Consider the following 21677-nt stretch of genomic DNA (forward strand, 5'->3'; position numbering starts at 1 on the left):
AGGCTCTCAGGTTTGGTATAAGCATTGAGATATCACATCTCATGCTATAGGAAGGGTCTCAGGATTGGAATGGGAAGGAATTGGATATCACATCTCAGGCTATAGGAAGGGTCTCAGGATTGGAATGGGAAGGAGTTGGATATCACATCTCATGCTATAGGAAGGGTCTCAGGTTTGGTATAAGCATTGAGATATCACATCTCATGCTATAGGAAGGGTCTCAGGATTGGAATGGAAGGAGTTGGATATCACATCTCCTGTTATAGGAAGGATCTCAGGTTTGGTATTAGAAGCATTGAGACATCACATCTCATGCTATAGGAAGGGTCTCAGGATTGGAATGGGAAGGAGTTGGATATCAAATCTCATACTATAGGAAGGGTCTCAGGATTGGAATGGGAAGGAGTTGAATATGACATCTCATGCCGTAGGAAGGGTCTCAGGTTTGGTATAAACATTGAGATATCACATCTCTGCTATCAAAAGGGTCTCAGGATTGGAATTGGAAGGAGTTGGATATCCCATCTCATGTTATAGGAAGAGTCTCAGGTTTGGTATTAGAAGCATTGAGATATCACATCTCATGCTATAGGAAGTGTCTCAGGATTGGAATGGGAAGGACTTGGATATCACATCTCATGCTATAGGTAGGGTCTCAAGTTTGACATTAGAAGCATTGAGATATCACATCTCATGCTATAGGAAGGGTCTGAGGATTGGAATGGGAAGGAGTTGGATATCACATCTCCTGCTATGGGAAGGGTCTCAGGTTTGGTATAAGCAGTGTTATATCACATCTCATGCTATAGGAAGTGTCTCAGGATTGGAATGGGAAGGAGTTGGATATCACATCTCATGTTATAGGAAGGATCTCAGGTGTGGTATAAGCATTGAGATATCACATCTCTGCTATCGGAAGGGTCTCAAGATTGGAATGGGAAGGAGTTGGATATTCGCATCTCATGTTATAGGAAGGGTCTCAGGTTTGGTATTAGAAGCATTGAGATATCACATCTCATGCTATAGGAAGGGTCTCAGGATTGGAATGGGAAGGACTTGGATATCACATCTCATGCTATAGGGAGGGTCTCAAGTTTGATATTAGAAGCTTTGAGATATCACATCTCATGATATCGGAAGGGTCTCAGGATTGGAATGGGAAGGAGTTGGATATCACATCTCATGATAAAGGACGGGTCTAAGGTTTGGAAGGGGAAGGATTTGGATATCACATCTCATGTTATATTACGGGTCTCAGGTTTGGTATTAGAAGCATTGAGATATCAAGTCTCATAGTATAGGAAGGGTCTCAGAATTGGAATGGGAAGGAGTTGGATATCCCATCTCATGTCCTGACATGTATATGTCAGGAAGAGTCTCTGGTTTGGTATTAGAATCATTGAGATATTCACATCGCATGCTGTAGGAAGGGTCTAAGGATTGGAATGGGATGGACTTGGATATCACATCTCATGCTATAGGTAGGCTCTCAGGTTTGGTATAAGCATTGAGATATCACATCTCATGCTATAGGAAGGGTCTCAGAATTGGAATGGGAAGGAGTTGGATATCACATCTCAAGCTATAGGAAGGGTCTCAGTATTGGAATGGGAAGGACTTGGATATCACATCTCATGCTATAGGAAGGCTCTCAGGTTTGGAAGGGGAAAGAGTTGGATATCTCATTTCATGTTAGAGGTAGGATCTCAGGTTTGGTATTAGAGGCATTGAGATATCACATCTCATGCTATCAGAAGAGTCTCAGGAATGGAATGGGAAGGAGTTAGATATCACATCTCATGCTAAAGGGAGGGTCTCAGGTTTGGAAGGGGAAGGATTTGGATATCACATCTCATGTTATAGGAAGGATCTCAGGTTTGGTATTAGAAGCATTGAGATATCACATCTCATGCTATCGGAAGGATCTCAGGTTTGGTATTAGAAGCATTGAGATATCACATCTCATGCTATCAGAAGAGTCTCAGGATTGGAAAAGGAAGGAGTTGGATATCACATTTCATGCTAAAGGGAGGGTCTCAGGTTTGGAAGGGGAAGGATTTGGATATCAAATCTCATGTTATCGGAAGGATCTCACGTTTGGTATTAGAAGTATTGAGATATCATATCTCATGCTATAGGAAGGGTCTCAGGATTGGAATGGGAAGGAGTTGGATATCACATCTCATGATATAGGGAGGGTCTCAGGATTGGAATGGGAAGGACTTAGATATCACATATCATGCTATAGGGAGGGTCTCAGTTTTGATATTAGAAGCATTGAGATATCACATCTCATGCTATCGGAAGTGTCTCAGGATTGGAATGGGAAGGAGCTGGATATCACATCTCATGCTAAAGGAAAGGTCTCAGGTTTGGAACGAGAAGGATTTGGATATCACATCTCATGTTATAGGAAGGGTCTCAAGTTTGGTATAAGCATTGAGATATCACATCTCTGCTATCGGAAGTGTCTCAGGATTGGAATGGGAAGGAGTTGGATATCCCATCTCATGTTATAGGACGGGTCACAGGTTTGTTATTAGAATCATTGAGATATCATATTGCATGCTGTAGGAAGGGTCTAAGGGTTGGAATGTGAAGGACTTGGATATCACATCTCATGCTATAGATAGGCTCTTAGGTTTGGAAAGGGAAGGAGTTGGATATCACATTTCATGTTAGAGGAAGGATCTCAGGTTTGGTATTAGAAGCATTGAGATATCACATCTCATGCTATAGGAAGGGTCTCAGGATTGGAATGGGAAGCAGTTGGATATCACATCTCATGCTATAGGAAGGGTCTCAGGTTTGGTATAAGCATTGAAATATCACATCTCATGCTATAGGACGGGTCTCAGGATTGGAATGGAAGGAGTTGGATATCACATCTCATGTTATAGGAAGGATCTCAGGTTTGGTATTAGAAGCTTTGAGACATCACATCTCATGCTATAGGAAGGGTCTCAGGGTTGGAATGGGAAGGAGTTGGATATCACATCTCATCCAATAGGAAGGGTCTCAGGTTTGGAATGGGAAGGAATTGGATATCACATCTCATGTTATAGGAAGGATTTCAGGTTTGGTATTAGAAGCATTGAGATATCACATCTCATGCTATAGGAAGGGTCTCAGGATTGGAATGTGAAGGATTTGGATATCACATCTCATGCTAAAGGAAGGGTCTCAGGTTTGGTAGAAGCATTGAGATATCACGTCGCTGCTATCGGAAGGGTCTCAGGATTGGATTGGGAAGGAGTTTGATATCCCTTCTCATGCTATAGGAAGGGTCTCAGGATTTGAATGGCAAGGAGTTGGATATCACATCTCATGCCATAGGAAGGGTCTCAGGTTTGGTATAAGCATTGAGATATCACATCTCTGCTATCGGAAGGGTCTCAGGATTGGATTGGGAAGGAGTTGGATATCCCTTCTCATGCTATAGGAAGTGTCTCAGGTTGGAATGGGAAGAAGTTGGATATCACATCTCATGTTATAGGAAGGGTCTCAGGATTGGAATGGGAAGGATTTGGATATCACATCTCTTGCTATAGGAAGGGTCTCAGGATTGGAATGGGTAGAAGTTGGATATTACTTTCTTGCTATAGGAAGGGTCTCATGTTTGGAATGGGAAGGAGTTGGATATCACATATGCTATAGTTAGTGTCTCAGGTTTGGAACGGGAAGGAGTTGGATATCACATCTCATGTTATACGAAGGGTCTCAGGTTTGGTATAAGCATTGAGATATCACATCTCTGCTATCGGAAGCGGCTCAGGATTGGAATGGGAAGGAGTTGGATATCCCATCTCATGTTATAGGAAGAGTCTCTGGTTTGGTATTAGAATCATTGAGATATCACATCGCATGCTGTAGGAAGGGTCTAAGGATTGGAATGGGATGGACTTGGATATCACATCTCATGTTATAGGTAGGCTCTCAGGTTTGGTATAAGCATTGAGATATCACATCTCATGCTATAGGAAGGGTCTCAGGATTGGAATGGGAAGGAATCGGATATCACATCTCAGGCTATAGGAAGGGTCTCAGGATTGGAATGGGAAGGAGTTGGATATCACATCTCATGCTATAGGAAGGGTCTCAGGTTTGGTATAAGCATTGATATATCACATCTCATGCTATAGGAAGGATCTCAGGATTGGAATGGAAGGAGTTGGATATCACATCTCATGTTATAGGAAGGATCTCAGGTTTGGTATTAGAAGCATTGAGACATCACATCTCATGCTATAGGAAGGGTCTCAGGATTGGAATGGGAAGGAGTTGGATATCAAATCTCATGCTATAGGAAGGGTCTCAGGATTGGAATGGGAAGGAGTTGAATATGACATCTCATGCCGTAGGAAGGGTCTCAGGTTTGGTATAAACATTGAGATATCACATCTCTGCTATCAAAAGGGTCTCAGGATTGGAATTGGAAGGAGTTGGATATCCCATCTCATGTTATAGGAAGAGTCTCAGGTTTGGTATTAGAAGCATTGAGATATCACATCTCATGCTATAGGAAGTGTCTCAGGATTGGAAAGGGAAGGACTTGGATATCACATCTCATGCTATATGTAGGGTCTCAAGTTTGACATTAGAAGCATTGAGATATCACATCTCATGCTATAGGAAGGGTCTGAAGATTGGAATGGGAAGGAGTTGGATATCACATCTCCTGCTATGGGAAGGGTCTCAGGTTTGGTATAAGCAGTGAGATATCACATCTCATGCTATAGGAAGTGTCTCAGGATTGGAATGGGAAGGAGTTGGATATCACATCTCATGTTATAGGAAGGATCTCAGGTGTGGTATAAGCATTGAGATATCACATCTCTGCTATCGGAAGGGTCTCAAGATTGGAATGGGAAGGAGTTGGATATTCCCATCTCATGTTATAGGAAGGGTCTCAGGTTTGGTATTAGAAGCATTGAGATATCACATCTCATGCTATAGGAAGGGTCTCAGGATTGGAATGGGAAGGACTTGGATATCACATCTCATGCTATAGGGAGGGTCTCAAGTTTGATATTAGAAGCTTTGAGATATCACATCTCATGATATCGGAAGGGTCTCAGGATTGGAATGGGAAGGAGTTGGATATCACATCTCATGATAAAGGAAGGGTCTAAGGTTTGGAAGGGGAAGGATTTGGATATCACATCTCATGTTATATTACGGGTCTCAGGTTTGGTATTAGAAGCATTGAGATATCAAGTCTCATAGTATAGGAAGGGTCTCAGAATTGGAATGGGAAGGAGTTGGATATCCCATCTCATGTTATAGGAAGAGTCTCTGGTTTGGTATTAGAATCATTGAGATATTCACATCGCATGCTGTAGGAAGGGTCTAAGGATTGGAATGGGATGGACTTGGATATCACATCTCATGCTATAGGTAGGCTCTCAGGTTTGGTATAAGCATTGAGATATCACATCTCATGCTATAGGAAGGGTCTCAGAATTGGAATGGGAAGGAGTTGGATATCACATCTCAAGCTATAGGAAGGGTCTCAGTATTGGAATGGGAAGGACTTGGATATCACATCTCATGCTATAGGAAGGCTCTCAGGTTTGGAAGGGGAAAGAGTTGGATATCTCATTTCATGTTAGAGGTAGGATCTCAGGTTTGGTATTAGAGGCATTGAGATATCACATCTCATGCTATCAGAAGGGTCTCAGGAATGGAATGGGAAGGAGTTAGATATCACATCTCATGCTAAAGGGAGGGTCTCAGGTTTGGAAGGGGAAGGATTTGGATATCACATCTCATGTTATAGGAAGGATCTCAGGTTTGGTATTAGAAGCATTGAGATATCACATCTCATGCTATCGGAAGGATCTCAGGTTTGGTATTAGAAGCATTGAGATATCACATCTCATGCTATCAGAAGAGTCTCAGGATTGGAATAGGAAGGAGTTGGATATCACATTTCATGCTAAAGGGAGGGTCTCAGGTTTGGAAGGGGAAGGATTTGGATATCACATCTCATGTTATCGGAAGGATCTCACGTTTGGTATTAGAAGTATTGAGATATCATATCTCATGCTATAGGAAGGGTCTCAGGATTGGAATGGGAAGGAGTTGGATATCACATCTCATGCTATAGGGAGGGTCTCAGGATTGGAATGGGAAGGACTTAGATATCACATATCATGCTATAGGGAGGGTCTCAGTTTTGATATTAGAAGCATTGAGATATCACATCTCATGCTATCGGAAGTGTCTCAGGATTGGAATGGGAAGGAGCTGGATATCACATCTCATGCTAAAGGAAGGGTCTCAGGTTTGGAACGAGAAGGATTTGGATATCACATCTCATGTTATAGGAAGGGTCTCAGGTTTGGTATAAGCATTGAGATATCACATCTCTGCTATCGGAAGAGTCTCAGGATTGGAATGGGAAGGAGTTGGATATCCCATCTCATGTTATAGGACGGGTCTCAGGTTTGTTATTAGAATCATTGAGATATCATATTGCATGCTGTAGGAAGGGTCTAAGGGTTGGAATGTGAAGGACTTGGATATCACATCTCATGCTATAGATAGGCTCTTAGGTTTGGAAAGGGAAGGAGTTGGATATCACATTTCATGTTAGAGGAAGGATCTCAGGTTTGGTATTAGAAGCATTGAGATATCACATCTCATGCTATAGGAAGGGTCTCAGGATTGGAATGGGAAGCAGTTGGATATGACATCTCATGCTATAGGAAGGGTCTCAGGTTTGGTATAAGCATTGAGATATCACATCTCATGCTATAGGACGGGTCTCAGGATTGGAATGGAAGGAGTTGGATATCACATCTCATGTTATAGGAAGGATCTCAGGTTTGGTATTAGAAGCATTGAGACATCACATCTCATGCTATAGGAAGGGTCTCAGGGTTGGAATGGGAAGGAGTTGGTTATCACATCTCATCCAATAGGAAGGGTCTCAGGTTTGGAATGGGAAGGAATTGGATATCACATCTCATGTTATAGGAAGGATCTCAGGTTTGGTATTAGAAGCATTGAGATATCACATCTCATGCTATAGGAAGGGTCTCAGGATTGGAATGTGAAGGATTTGGATATCACATCTCATGCTAAAGGAAGGGTCTCAGGTTTGGTAGAAGCATTGAGATATCACGTCGCTGCTATCGGAAGGGTCTCAGGATTGGATTGGGAAGGAGTTGGATATCCCTTCTCATGCTATAGGAAGGGTCTCAGGATTTGAATGGCAAGGAGTTGGATATCACATCTCATGCCATAGGAAGGGTCTCAGGTTTGGTATAAGCATTGAGATATCACATCTCTGCTATCGGAAGGGTCTCAGGATTGGATTGGGAAGGAGTTGGATATCCCTTCTCATGCTATAGGAAGTGTCTCAGGTTGGAATGGGAAGGAGTTGGATATCACATCTCATGTTATAGGAAGGGTCTCAGGATTGGAATGGGAAGGATTTGGATATCACATCTCTTGCTATAGGAAGGGTCTCAGGATTGGAATGGGTAGGAGTTGGATATTATTTTCTTGCTATAGGAAGGGTCTCATGTTTGGAATGGGAAGGAGTTGGATATCACATATGCTATAGTTAGTGTCTCAGGTTTGGAACGGGAAGGAGTTGGATATCACATCTCATGTTATAGGAAGGGTCTCAGGTTTGGTATAAGCATTGAGATATCACATCTCTGCTATCAGAAGCGGCTCAGGATTGGAATGGGAAGGAGTTGGATATCCCATCTCATGTTATAGGAAGAGTCTCTGGTTTGGTATTAGAATCATTGAGTTATCACATCGCATGCTGTAGGAAGGGTCTAAGGATTGGAATGGGATGGACTTGGATATCACATCTCATGTTATAGGTAGGCTCTCAGGTTTGGTATAAGCATTGAGATATCACATCTCATGCTATAGGAAGGGTCTCAGGATTGGAATGGGAAGGAATTGGATATCACATCTCAGGCTATAGGAAGGGTCTCAGGATTGGAATGGGAAGGAGTTGGATATCACATCTCATGCTATAGGAAGGGTCTCAGGTTTGGTATAAGCATTGAGATATCACATCTCATGCTATAGGAAGGGTCTCAGGATTGGAATGGAAGTAGTTGGATATCACATCTCATGTTATAGGAAGGATCTCAGGTTTGGTATTAGAAGCATTGAGACATCACATCTCATGCTATAGGAAGGGTCTCAGGATTGGAATGGGAAGGAGTTGGATATCAAATCCCATGCTATAGGAAGGGTCTCAGGATTGGAATGGGAAGGAGTTGAATATGACATCTCATGCCGTAGGAAGGGTCTCAGGTTTGGTATAAACATTGAGATATCACATCTCTGCTATCAAAAGGGTCTCAGGATTGGAATTGGAAGGAGTTGGATATCCCATCTCATGTCATAGGAAGAGTCTCAGGTTTGGTATTAGAAGCATTGAGATATCACATCTCATGCTATAGGAAGTGTCTCAGGATTGGAATGGGAAGGACTTGGATATCACATCTCATGCTATAGGTAGGGTCTCAAGTTTGACATTAGAAGCATTGAGATATCACATCTCATGCTATAGGAAGGGTCTGAGGATTGGAATGGGAAGGAGTTGGATATCACATCTCCAGCTATGGGAAGGGTCTCAGGTTTGGTATAAGCAGTGAGATATCACATCTCATGCTATAGGAAGTGTCTCAGGATTGGAATGGGAAGGAGTTGGATATCACATCTCATGTTATAGGAAGGATCTCAGGTGTGGTATAAGCATTGAGATATCACATCTCTGCTATCGGAAGGGTCTCAAGATTGGAATGGGAAGGAGTTGGATATTCCCATCTCATGTTATAGGAAGGGTCTCAGGTTTGGTATTAGAAGCATTGAGATATCACATCTCATGCTATAGGAAGGGTCTCAGGATTGGAATGGGAAGGACTTGGATATCACATCTCATGCTATAGGGAGGGTCTCAAGTTTGATATTAGAAGCTTTGAGATATCACATCTCATGATATCGGAAGGGTCTCAGGATTGGAATGGGAAGGAGTTGGATATCACATCTCATGATAAAGGACGGGTCTAAGGTTTGGAAGGGGAAGGATTTGGATATCACATCTCATGTTATATTACGGGTCTCAGGTTTGGTATTAGAAGCATTGAGATATCAAGTCTCATAGTATAGGAAGGGTCTCAGAATTGGAATGGGAAGGAGTTGGATATCCCATCTCATGTTATAGGAAGAGTCTCTGGTTTGGTATTAGAATCATTGAGATATTCACATCGCATGCTGTAGGAAGGGTCTAAGGATTGGAATGGGATGGACTTGGATATCACATCTCATTCTATAGGTAGGCTCTCAGGTTTGGTATAAGCATTGAGATATCACATCTCATGCTATAGGAAGGGTCTCAGAATTGGAATGGGAAGGAGTTGGATATCACATCTCAAGCTATAGGAAGGGTCTCAGTATTGGAATGGGAAGGACTTGGATATCACATCTCATGCTATAGGAAGGCTCTCAGGTTTGGAAGGGGAAAGAGTTGGATATCTCATTTCATGTTAGAGGTAGGATCTCAGGTTTGGTATTAGAGGCATTGAGATATCACATCTCATGCTATCAGAAGGGTCTCAGGAATGGAATGGGAAGGAGTTAGATATCACATCTCATGCTAAAGGGAGGGTCTCAGGTTTGGAAGGGGAAGGATTTGGATATCACATCTCATGTTATAGGAAGGATCTCAGGTTTGGTATTAGAAGCATTGAGATATCACATCTCATGCTATCGGAAGGATCTCAGGTTTGGTATTAGAAGCATTGAGATATCACATCTCATGCTATCAGAAGAGTCTCAGGATTGGAATAGTAACATGTTACTGACCCTTCCTATAGCTTGAGATGTGATATCCAACTCCTTCCCTTTCCAATCCTGAGACCCTTCCTATAGCATGAGATGTGATATCTCAATGCTTCTAATACCAAACCTGAGATCCTTCCTATAACATGAGATGTGATATCCAAATCCTTCCACTTCCAAACCTGAGACCCTCCCTTTAGCATGAGATGTGATATCCGACTCCTTCCCATTCCAATCCTGAGACCCTTCTGATAGCATGAGATGTGATATCTCAATGCCTATAATACCAAACCTGAGATCCTTCCGATAGCATGAGATGTGATATCTCAATGCTTCTAATACCAAACCTGAGATCCTTCCTATAACATGAAATGTGATATCCAAATCCTTCCAAATCCAATCCTGATACCCTTCCGATAGCATGAGATGTGATATCCCAATGCTTCTACAAAACCTGAAACCCATACATGGCATGAGATTTGATATCAAACTCCTTCCCATTCCAATCCTGAGACACTTCCTATAGCATGAGATGTGATATCTCAATGCTTCTAATACCAAACCTGAGACTCTTCCTATAACATGAGATGGGATATCCAACTCCTTCCCATTCCAATCCTGAGACCCTTCCGTTAGCAGAGATGTGATATCTCAATGCTTATACCAAACCTGAGACCCTTCCTATGGCATGAGATGTCATATACAACTCCTTCCCATTCCAATCCTGAGACCCTTCCTATAGCATGAGATGTGATATCTCAATGCTTATACCAAACCTGAGACCCATACATGGCATGAGATGTGATATCAAACTCCTTCCCATTCCAATCCTGAGACCATTCCTATAGCATGAGATGTGATATCTCAATGCTTCTAATACCAAACCTGAGACTCTTCCTATAACATGAGATGGGATATCCAACTCCTTCCCATTCCAATCCTGAGACCCTTCCGATAGCAGAGATGTGATATCTCAATGCTTATACCAATCCTGAGACCCTTCCTATAGCATGAGATGTGATGTCTCAATGCTTCTAATACCAAACCTGAGATCCTTCCTATAACATCAGATGTGATATCCAACTCCTTCCCATTCCAATCCTGAGACCCTTCCTATAGCATGAGATGTGATATCTCAATGTTCTTACCAAACCTGAGACCCTTCCTATAGCATGAGATGTGATATCCAACTCCTTCCCATTCCAATCCTGAGACCCTTCCTATAGCATTAGATGTGATATCTCAATGCCTCTAATACCAAATCTGAGATCCTTCCTCTAACATGAAATGTGATATCCAACTCCTTCCCTTTCCAAACCTGAGAGCCTACCTATAGCATGAGATGTGATATCCAAGACCTTCCCATTCCAATCCTTAGACCCTTCCTACAGCATACAATATGATATCTCAATGATTCTAATAACAAACCAGAGACCCGTCCTATAACATGAGATGTGATATCCAACTCCTTCCCATTCCAATCCTGAGACACTTCCGATAGCAGAGATGTGATATCTCAATGCTTATTCCAAACCTGAGACCCTTCCTATAGCATGAGATGTGATATCCAACTCCTTCCCGTTCCAAACCTGAGACCCTTCCTATAGCATGTGATATCCAACTCCTTCCCATTCCAAACATGAGACCCTCCCTATAGCATGATATGTGATATCTAAGTCCTTCCCATTCCAATCCTGAGACCCTTCCTATAGCATGAGATGTGATATCTGAATGCCTCTAATACCAAACCTGAAATCCTTCCTCTAACATGAAATGTCATATCCAACTCCTTCCCTTTCCAAACCTGAGAGCCTGCCTATAGCATGAGATGTGATATCCAAGACCTTCCCATTCCAATCCTTAGACCCTTCCTACAGCATACAATATGATATCTCAATGATTCTAATAACAAACCTGAGACCCGTCCTATAACATGAGATGTGATATCCAACTCCTTCCCATTCCAATCCTGAGACACTTCCGATAGCAGAGATGTGATATCTCAATGCTTATTCCAAACCTGAGACCCTTCCTATAGCATGAGATGTGATATCCAACTTCTTCCCGTTCCAAACCTGAGACCCTTCCTATAGCATATGTGATATCCAACTCCTTCCCATTCCAAACATGAGACCCTTCCTATAGCAAGAATTTAATATCCAACTCCTTCCCATTCCAATCCTGAGACCCTTCCTACAGCATGCAATGTGATATCTCAATGCTTCTAATACCAAACCTGAGACCCGTCCTATAACATGAGATGGGATATCCAACTTCTTCCCGTTCCAAACCTGAGACCCTTCCTATAGCATGAGATGTGATATCCAACTCCTTCCCATCCCAATCCTGAGACACTTCCGATTGCAGAGATGTGATATCTCAATGCTTATACCAAACCTGAGACTCTTCCTATAACATGAGATATGATATCCAACTCCTTCCCGTTCCAAACCTGAGACCCTTCCTATAGCATAAGATGTGATATCCAACTCCTTCCCATTCCAATCCTTAGACCCTTCCGATAGCATGAGATGTGATATCTCAATGCTTCTAATACCAAACCTGAGATCCTTCCTATAACATGAGATGTGATATCCAAATCCTTCCCCTTCCAAACCTGAGACCCTCCCTTTAGCATGAGATGTGATATCCAACTCCTTCCCATTCCAATCCTGAGACCCTTCTGATAGCATGAGATGTGATATCTCAATGCCTCTAATACCAAACCTGAGATCCTACCTCTAACATGAAATATGATATCCAACTCCTTCCCTTTCCAAACCTGAGATCCTGCCTATAGCATGAGATGTGATATCCAAGTCCTTCCCATTCCAATCCTGAGACCCTTCCTATAGCATGAGATGTGATATCTCAATGCTTATACCAAACCTGAGACCCTTCCTATGGCATGAGATGCCATATACAACTCCTTCCCATTCCAATCCTGAGACCCTGCTTATAGCATGAGATGTGATATCTCAATGCTTCTAATACCAAACCTGAGATCTTTCCTATAACATGAGATGTGATATCCAACTCCTTCCCATTCCAATCCTGAGACCATTCCTATAGCATGAGATGTGATATCTCAATGCTTATACCAAACCTGAGACCGTTCCTATAGCTTGAGATGTGATATCCAACTCCTTCCCCTTCCAAACCTGAGAGCCTTCCTATAGCATGAGATATGATATCCAAGTCCTTTCCATTCCAATCCTGAGACCCTTCCTATAACATGAGATGTGATATCCAACTCCTTCCCATTCCAACCTGAGACCCTTCCTATAGCATGAGATGGGATATCCAACTCCTTCCAAATCCAATCCTGATACCCTTCCGATAGCATGAGATGTGATATCCCAATGCTTCTACCAAACCTGAGACCCATACTATGGCATGAGATGTGATATCAAACTCCTTCCCATTCCAACCTGAGACCCTTCCTATAGCATGAGATGGGATATCCAACTCCTTCCAAATCCAATCCTGAAATCCTTCCGATAGCATGAGATGTGATATCCCAATGCTTCTACCAAACCTGAGACCCATACTATGGCATGAGATGTGATATCCAACTCCTTCCCATTCCAATTCTGAGACTCTTCTGATAGCATGAGATGTGATATCTCAATGCCTCTAATACCAAACCTGAGATCCTACCTCTAACATGAAATGTGATATCCAACTCTTTCCCGTTGCAAACCTGAGAGCCTTCCTATAGCATGAGATGTGATATCCAAGTCCTTCCCATTCCAATCCTGAGACCCTTCCTATAACATGAGATGTGATATCCAACTCCTTCCCATTCCAACCTGAGACCCTTCCTATAGCATGAGATGGGATATCCAACTCCTTCCAAATCCAATCCTGATACCCTTCCGATAGCATGAGATGTGATATCCCAATGCTTCTACCAAACCTGAGACCCATACTATGGCATGAGATGTGATATCAAACTCCTTCCCATTCCAATCCTGTGACCCTTCCTATAGCTTGAGATGTGATATCCAACTCCTTCCCATTCCAATTCTGAGACCCTTCCTATACAATGAGACTTGATATCTCAATGCTTCTAATACCAAACCTGAGACCCGTCCTATAACATGAGATGTGATATCCAAATCCTTCCCCTTCCAAACCTTAGACCCTTCCTTTATCATGAGATGTGATATCCAACTCCTTCCCATTCCAATCCTGAGACTCTTCCTATAGCATGAGATGTGATATCCAACTCCTTCCCATTCCAATCCTGAGACCCTTCCGATAGCAGAGATGTGATATCTCAATGCTTATACCAAACCTGAGATCCTTCCTATAACATGAGATGTGATATCCAACTCCTTCCCATTCCAATCCTGAGACAATTCCTATAGCATGAGATGTGATATCTCACTGCTTATACCAAACCTGAGACCCTTCCTATAGCATGAGATGTGATATCCAACTCCTTCCCATTCCAATCCTGAGACCCTTATGATAGCATGAAATGTGATATCTCAATGCCTCTAATACCAAACCTGAGATCCTTCCTATAACATGAGATGTGATATCCAAATCCTTCCCCTTCCAAACCTGAGACCCTCCCTTTAGCATGAGATGTGATATCCAACTCCTTCCCATTCCAATCCTGAGACCCTTCTGATAGCATGAGATGTGATATCTCAATGCCTCTAATACCAAACCTGATATCCTACCTCTAACATGAAATGTGATATCCAACTCCTTCCCTTTCCAAACCTGAGACCCTGCCTATAGCATGAGATGTGATATCCAAGTCCTTCCCATTCCAATCCTGAGACCCTTCCTATAGCATGTGATGTGATATCTCAATGCTTATACCAAACCTGAGACCCTTCCTATGGCATGAGATGTCATATACAACTCCTTCCCATTCCAATCCTGAGACCCTTCCTATAGCATGTGATGTGATATCTCAATGCTTATACCAAACCTGAGACCCTTCCTATAGCTTGAGATATGATATCCAACTCCTTCCCATTCCAATCCTGAGACCCTTCCGATAGCATGAGATGTGATATCTCAATACTTCTAATACCAAACCTGAGATCCTTCCGATAACATGAGATGTGATATCCAGATCCTTCCCCTTCCAAACCTGAGACCCTCCCTTTAGCATGAGATGTGATATCCAACTCCTTCCCATTCCAATCCTGAGACCCTTCTGATAGCATGAGATGTGATATCTCAATGCTTCTAATACCAAACCTGAGATCCTTCCGATAGCATGAGATGTGATATCTCAATGCTTCTAATACCAAACCTGAGCTCCTTCTTATAACATGAGATGTGATATCCAAATCCTTCCCCTTCCAAACCTGAGACCCTCCCTTTAGCATGAGATGTGATATCCAACTCCTTCCCATTCCAATCCTGAGACCCTTCTGATAGCATGAGATGTGATATCTCAATGCCTCTAATACCAAACCTGAGATCCTACCTCTAACATGAAATGTGATATCCAACTCTTTCCCCTTCCAAACCTGAGAGCCTTCCTATAGCATGAGATTTGATATCCAACTCCTTCCCGTTCCAAACCTGAGACCCTTCCTATAGCATGAGATGTGATATCCAACTCCTTCCCATCCCAATCCTGAGACATTTCCGATTGCAGAGATGTGATATCTCAATGCTTATACCAAACCTGAGACTCTTCCTATAACATGAGATGTGATATCCAACTCCTTCCCGTTCCAAACCTGAGACCCTTCCTATAGCATGAGATGTGATTTCCAACTCCTTCCCATTCCAATCCTGAGACCCTTCCGATAGCATGAGATGTGATATCTCAATGCTTCTAATACCAAACCCGAGATCCTTCCTATAACATGTGATGTGATATCCAAATTCTTCCCCTTCCAAACCTGAGACCCTCCCTTTAGCATCAGATGTGATATCCAACTCCTTCCCATTCCAATCCTGAGACCCTTATGATAGCATGAGATGTGATATCTCAATGCCTCTAATACCAAACCTGAGATCCTTCCTATAACATGAGATGTGATATCCAAATCCTTTCCCTTCCAAACCTGAGACCCTCCCTTTAGCATGAGATGTGATATCCAACTCCTTCCCATTCCAATCCTGAGACCCTTCTGATAGCATGAGATGTGATATCTCAATGCCTCTAATACCAAACCTGATATCCTACCTCTAACATGAAATGTGATATCCAACTCCTTCCCTTTCCAAACCTGAGACCCTGCCTATAGCATGAGCTGTGATATCCAAGTCCTTCCCATTCCAATCCTGAGACCCTTCCTATAGCATGTGATGTGATATCTCAATGCTTATGCCAAACCTGAGACCCTTCCTATGACATGAGATGTCATATACAACACCTTCCCATTCCAATCCTGAGACCCTTCCTATAGCATGTGATGTGATATCTCAATGCTTATACCAAACCTGAGACCCTTTCTATAGCTTGAGATGTGATATCCAACTCCTTCCCATTCCAATCCTGAGACCCTTCCTATAGCATGAGATGTGATATCTCAATACTTCTAATACCAAACCTGAGATCCTTCCGATAACATGAGATGTGATATCCAAATCCTTCCCCTTCCAAACCTGAGACCCTCCCTTTAGCATGAGATGTGATATCCAACTCCTTCCCATTCCAATCCTGAGACCCTTCTGATAGCATGAGATGTGATATCTCAATGCTTCTAATACCAAACCTGAGATCCTTCTGATAGCATGAGATGTGATATCTCAATACTTCTAATACCAAACCTGAGCTCCTTCTTATAACATGAGATATGATATCCAAATCCTTCCCCTTCCAAACCTGAGACCCTCCCTTTAGCATAAGATGTGATATCCAACTCCTTCCCATTCCAATCCTGAGACCCTTCTGATAGCATGAGATGTGATATCTCAATGCCTCTAATACCAAACCTGAGATCCTACCTCTAACATGAAATGTGATATCCAACTCTTTCCCCTTCCAAACCTGAGAGCCTTCCTATAGCATGAGATGTGATATCCAAGTCCTTCCCATTCCAATCCCGAGACCCTTCCTATAACATGAGATGTGATATCCAACTCCTTCCCATTCCAACCTGAGACCCTTTCTATAGCATGAGATGGGATATCCAACTCCTTCCAAATCCAATCCTGATACCCTTCCGATAGCATGAGATGTGATATCCCAATGCTTATACCAAACCTGAGACCCATACTATGGCATGAGATGTGATATCAAACTCCTTCCCATTCCAATCCTGAGACCCTTCCTATAGCTTGAGATGTGATATCCAACTCCTTCCCATTCCAAACCTTAGACCCTTCTTTTATCATGAGATGTGATATCCAACTCCTTCCCATTCCAATCCTGAGACCCTTCCGATATCATGAGATGTGATATCTCAATGCTTCTAATATCAAACTTGAGACCCTCCCTATAGCATGAGATGTGATATCCAAGTCCTTCCCATTCCAATCCTGAGACCCTTCCTATAGCATGAGATATATCTCAATACTTCTAATACCAAACGTGAGATCCTTCCGATAACATGAGATGTGATATCCAAATCCTTCCCCTTCCAAACCTGAGACCCTCCCTTTAGCATGAGATGTGATATCCAACTCCTTCCCATTCCAATCCTGAGACCCTTCTGATAGCATGAGATGTGATATCTCAATGCTTCTAATACCAAACCTGAGATCCTTCCGATAGCATGAGATGTGATATCTCAATGCTTCTAATACCAAACCTGAGATCCTTCCTAAAACATGAGATGTGATATCCAAATCCTTCCCCTTCCAAACCTGAGACCCTCCCTTTAGCATGAGATGTGATATCCAACTCCTTCCCATTCCATTCCTGAGACCCTTCTGATAGCATGAGATGTGATATCTCAATGCCTCTAATACAAAACCTGAGATCCTACCTCTAACATGAAATGTGATATCCAACTCTTTCCCCTTCCAAACCTGAGAGCCTTCCTATAGCATGAGATGTGATATCCAAGTCCTTCCCATTCCAATCCTGAGACCCTTCCTATAGCATGAGATGTGATATCTCAATGCTTCTAATACCAAACCTGAGACCCTTCCTATAACATGAGATGGGAATATCCAACTCCTTCCCATTCCAATCCTGAGACCCTTCCGATAGCAGAGATGTGATATCTCAATGCTTATACCAAACCTGAGACCCTTCCTATGGCATGAGATGTGATATCCAACTCCTTGCCATTCAAATCCTGAGACCCTTCCTATAGCATGAGAAGGGATATCCAACTCCTTCCCAATCCAATCCTGAGACCCTTCCGATAGCAGAGACGTGATATCTCAATGCTTCTACCAAACCTGAGACCCTTCCTTTAGCATGAGATGTGATATCCAAATCCTTCACATTCCAATCCTGAGACCCTTCCTATAGCATGAGATGTGATATCTCAATGCTTCTAATACCAAACCTGAGATCCTTCCTATAACATGAGATGTGATATCCAATTCCTTCCCATTCCAAACCTGACACCCTTCGTATTGGATGAGATGTGATATCCAACTCCTTCCCATTCCAACCCTGAGACCCTTCCTATAGCATGAGATGTGATGTCTCAATGCTTCTAATACCAAACCTGAGATCCTTCCTATAACATGAGATGTGATATCCAACTCCTTCCATTCCAATCCTGAGACCTGTCCTATAGCATGAGATGTGATATCTCAATGCTTATACCAAACCTGAGACCCTTCCTATAGCATGAGATGTGATATCCAACTACTTCCCATTCCAATCCTGAGACCCTTCATATAGCATGAGATGTGATATCTCAATGCTTCTAATACCAAACCTGAGATCCTTCCTCTAACATGAAATGTGATATCCAACTCCTTCCCTTTCCAAACCTAAGATCCTATCTATAGCATGAGATGTGATATCCAAGTCCTTCCCATTCCAATCCTTAGACCCTTCCTACAGCATGCAATATGATATCTCAATGATTCTAATAACAAACCTGAGACCCGTCCTATAGCATGAGATATGATATCCAAGTCCTTCCCATTCCAATCCTGAGACCCTTCCTATAACATGAAATGTGATATCCAACTCCTTCCCATTCCAACCTGAGACCCTTCCTATAGCATGAGATGGGATATCCAACTTCTTCCAAATCCAATACTGATACCCTTCCGATAGCATGAGATGTGATATCCCAATGCTTCTACCAAACCTGAGACCCATACTATGGCATGAGATGTGATATCAAACTCCTTCCCATTCCAATCCTGAGACCCTTCCTATAGCTTGAGGTGTGATATCCAACTCCTTCCCATTCCAATTCTGAGACCCTTCTTATACCATGAGACTTGATATCTCAATGCTTCTAATACCAAACCTGAGACCCGTCCTATAACATGAGATGTGATATCCAAATCCTTCCCCTTCCAAACCTTAGACCCTTCCTTTATCATGAGATGTGATATCCAACTCCTTCCCATTCCAATCCTGAGACCCTTCCGATATCATGAGATTTGTTATCTCAATGCTTCTAATATCAAACTTGAGACCCTCCCTATAGCATGAGATGTGACATCCAAGTCCTTCCCATTCAAATCCTGAGACCCTTCCTATAGCATGAGATGTGATATCTCTATGCTTCTAATACCAAACCTGAGACCCTTCCTATAACATGAGATGGGATATCCAACTCCTTCCCATTCCAATCCTGAGACCCTTCCGATAGCAGAGATGTGATATCTCAATGCTTATACCAAACCTGAGAACCTTCCTATGGCCTGAGATGTCATATACAACTCCTTCCCATTCCAATCCTGAGACCCTTCCTTTAGCATGAGATGTGATATCTCAATGCTTATACCAAATCTGAGACCCTTCCTATAGCATGAGATGTGATATCCAATTCCTTCCCATTCCAATCCTGAGACCCTTCCTATAGCATGAGATGTGATATCTCAATGCTTATACCAAACCTGAGAGCCTACCTATAGCATGAGATGTGATATCCAAGTCCATCCCATTCCAATCCTTAGACCCTTCCTACAGCATGCGATGTGATATCTCAATGATTCTAATACCAAACCAGAGACTCTTCCTATAACATGAGATGGGATATCCAACTCCTTCCCATTCCAATCCTGAGCCGCTTCCGATAGCAGAGATGTGATATCTCAATGCTTATACCAAACCTGAGACCCTTCCTATAACATGAGATGTGATATCCAACTCCTTCCCGTTCCAAACCTGAGACACTAACTATAGCATATGTGATATCCAACTCCTTCCCATTCCAAACATGAGACCCTTCCTATAGCAAGAAAGTAATATTCAACTCCTACCCATTCCAATCCTGAGACCCTTCCTATAGCAAGAGATGTGATATCCAAATCCTTCCCATTCCAATCCTGAGACCCTTCCTATAACATGAGATGTGATATCCAACTCCTTCCCATTCCAACCTGAGACACTTCCTATAGCATGAGAAGGGATATCCAACTCCTTCCCAATCCAATCCCGAGACCCTTCCGATAGCAGAGATGTGATATCTCAATGCTTATACCAAACCTGAGACCCTTCCTATGGCATGAGATGTGATATCCAACTCCTTCCCAATCCAATCCTGAGACCCTTCCGATAGCAGAGACGTGATATCTCAATGCTTCTACCAAACCTGAGACCCTTCCTTTAGCATGAGATGTGATATCCAAATCCTTCACATTCCAATCCTGAGACCCTTCCTATAGCATGAGATGTAATATCTCAATGCTTCTAATACCAAACCTGAGATCCTTCCTATAACATGAGATGTGATATCCAATTCCTTCCCATTCCAAACCTGAGACCCTTCCTATTGGATGAGATGTGATATCCAACTCCTTCCCATTCCAACCCTGAGACCCTTCCTATAGCATGAGATGTGATGTCTCAATGCTTCTAATACCAAACCTGAGATCCTTCCTATAACATGAGATGTGATAGCCAACTCCTTCCATTCCAATCCTGAGACCCGTCCTATAGCATGAGATGTGATATCTCAATGCTTATACCAAACCTGAGACCCTTCCTATAGCATGAGATGTGATATCCAACTGCTTCCCATTCCAATCCTGAGACCCTTCCTATAGCATGAGATGTGATATCTCAATGCTTCTAATACCAAACCTGAGATCCTTCCTCTAACATGAAATGTGATATCCAACTCCTTCCCTTTCCAAACCTAAGAGCCTATCTATAGCATGAGATGTGATATCCAAGTCCTTCCCATTCCAACCCTTAGACCCTTCCTACAGCATGCAATATGATATCTCAATGATTCTAATAACAAACCTGAGACCCGTCCTATAACATGAGATGGGATATCCAACTCCTTCCCATTCCAATCCTGAGACACTTCCGATAGCAGAGATGTGATATCTCAATGCTTATACCAAACCTGAGACCCTTCCTATAACATGAGATGTGATATCCAAATCCTTCCCGTTCCAAACCTGAGACCCTTCCTTTAGCATGAGATGTGATATCCAGCACCTTCCCATTCCAATCCTGAGACACTTCCTATAGCATGAGATGTGATATCTCAATGCTTCTAATATCAAAACTGAGACCCTCCCTATAGCATGATATGTGATATCTAAGTTCTCCCCATTCCAATCCTGAGACCCTCCCTATAGCATGAGATGTGATATCCAACTCCTTCCCATTCCAATCCTGAGACCCTTCCTATACCATGAGATATGATATCTCAATACTTCTAATACCAAACGTGAGATCCTTCCGATAACATGAGATGTGATATCCAAATCCTTCCCCTTCCAATCCTGAGACCCTTCCTTTAGCATGAGATGTGATATCCAACTCCTTC

This window comes from Ambystoma mexicanum, chromosome 6p (genome assembly GCF_040938575.1).
Source record: "Ambystoma mexicanum isolate Mex_15411 chromosome 6p, UKY_AmexF1_1, whole genome shotgun sequence".
In the NCBI taxonomy this organism is placed as follows: domain Eukaryota; kingdom Metazoa; phylum Chordata; class Amphibia; order Caudata; family Ambystomatidae; genus Ambystoma; species Ambystoma mexicanum.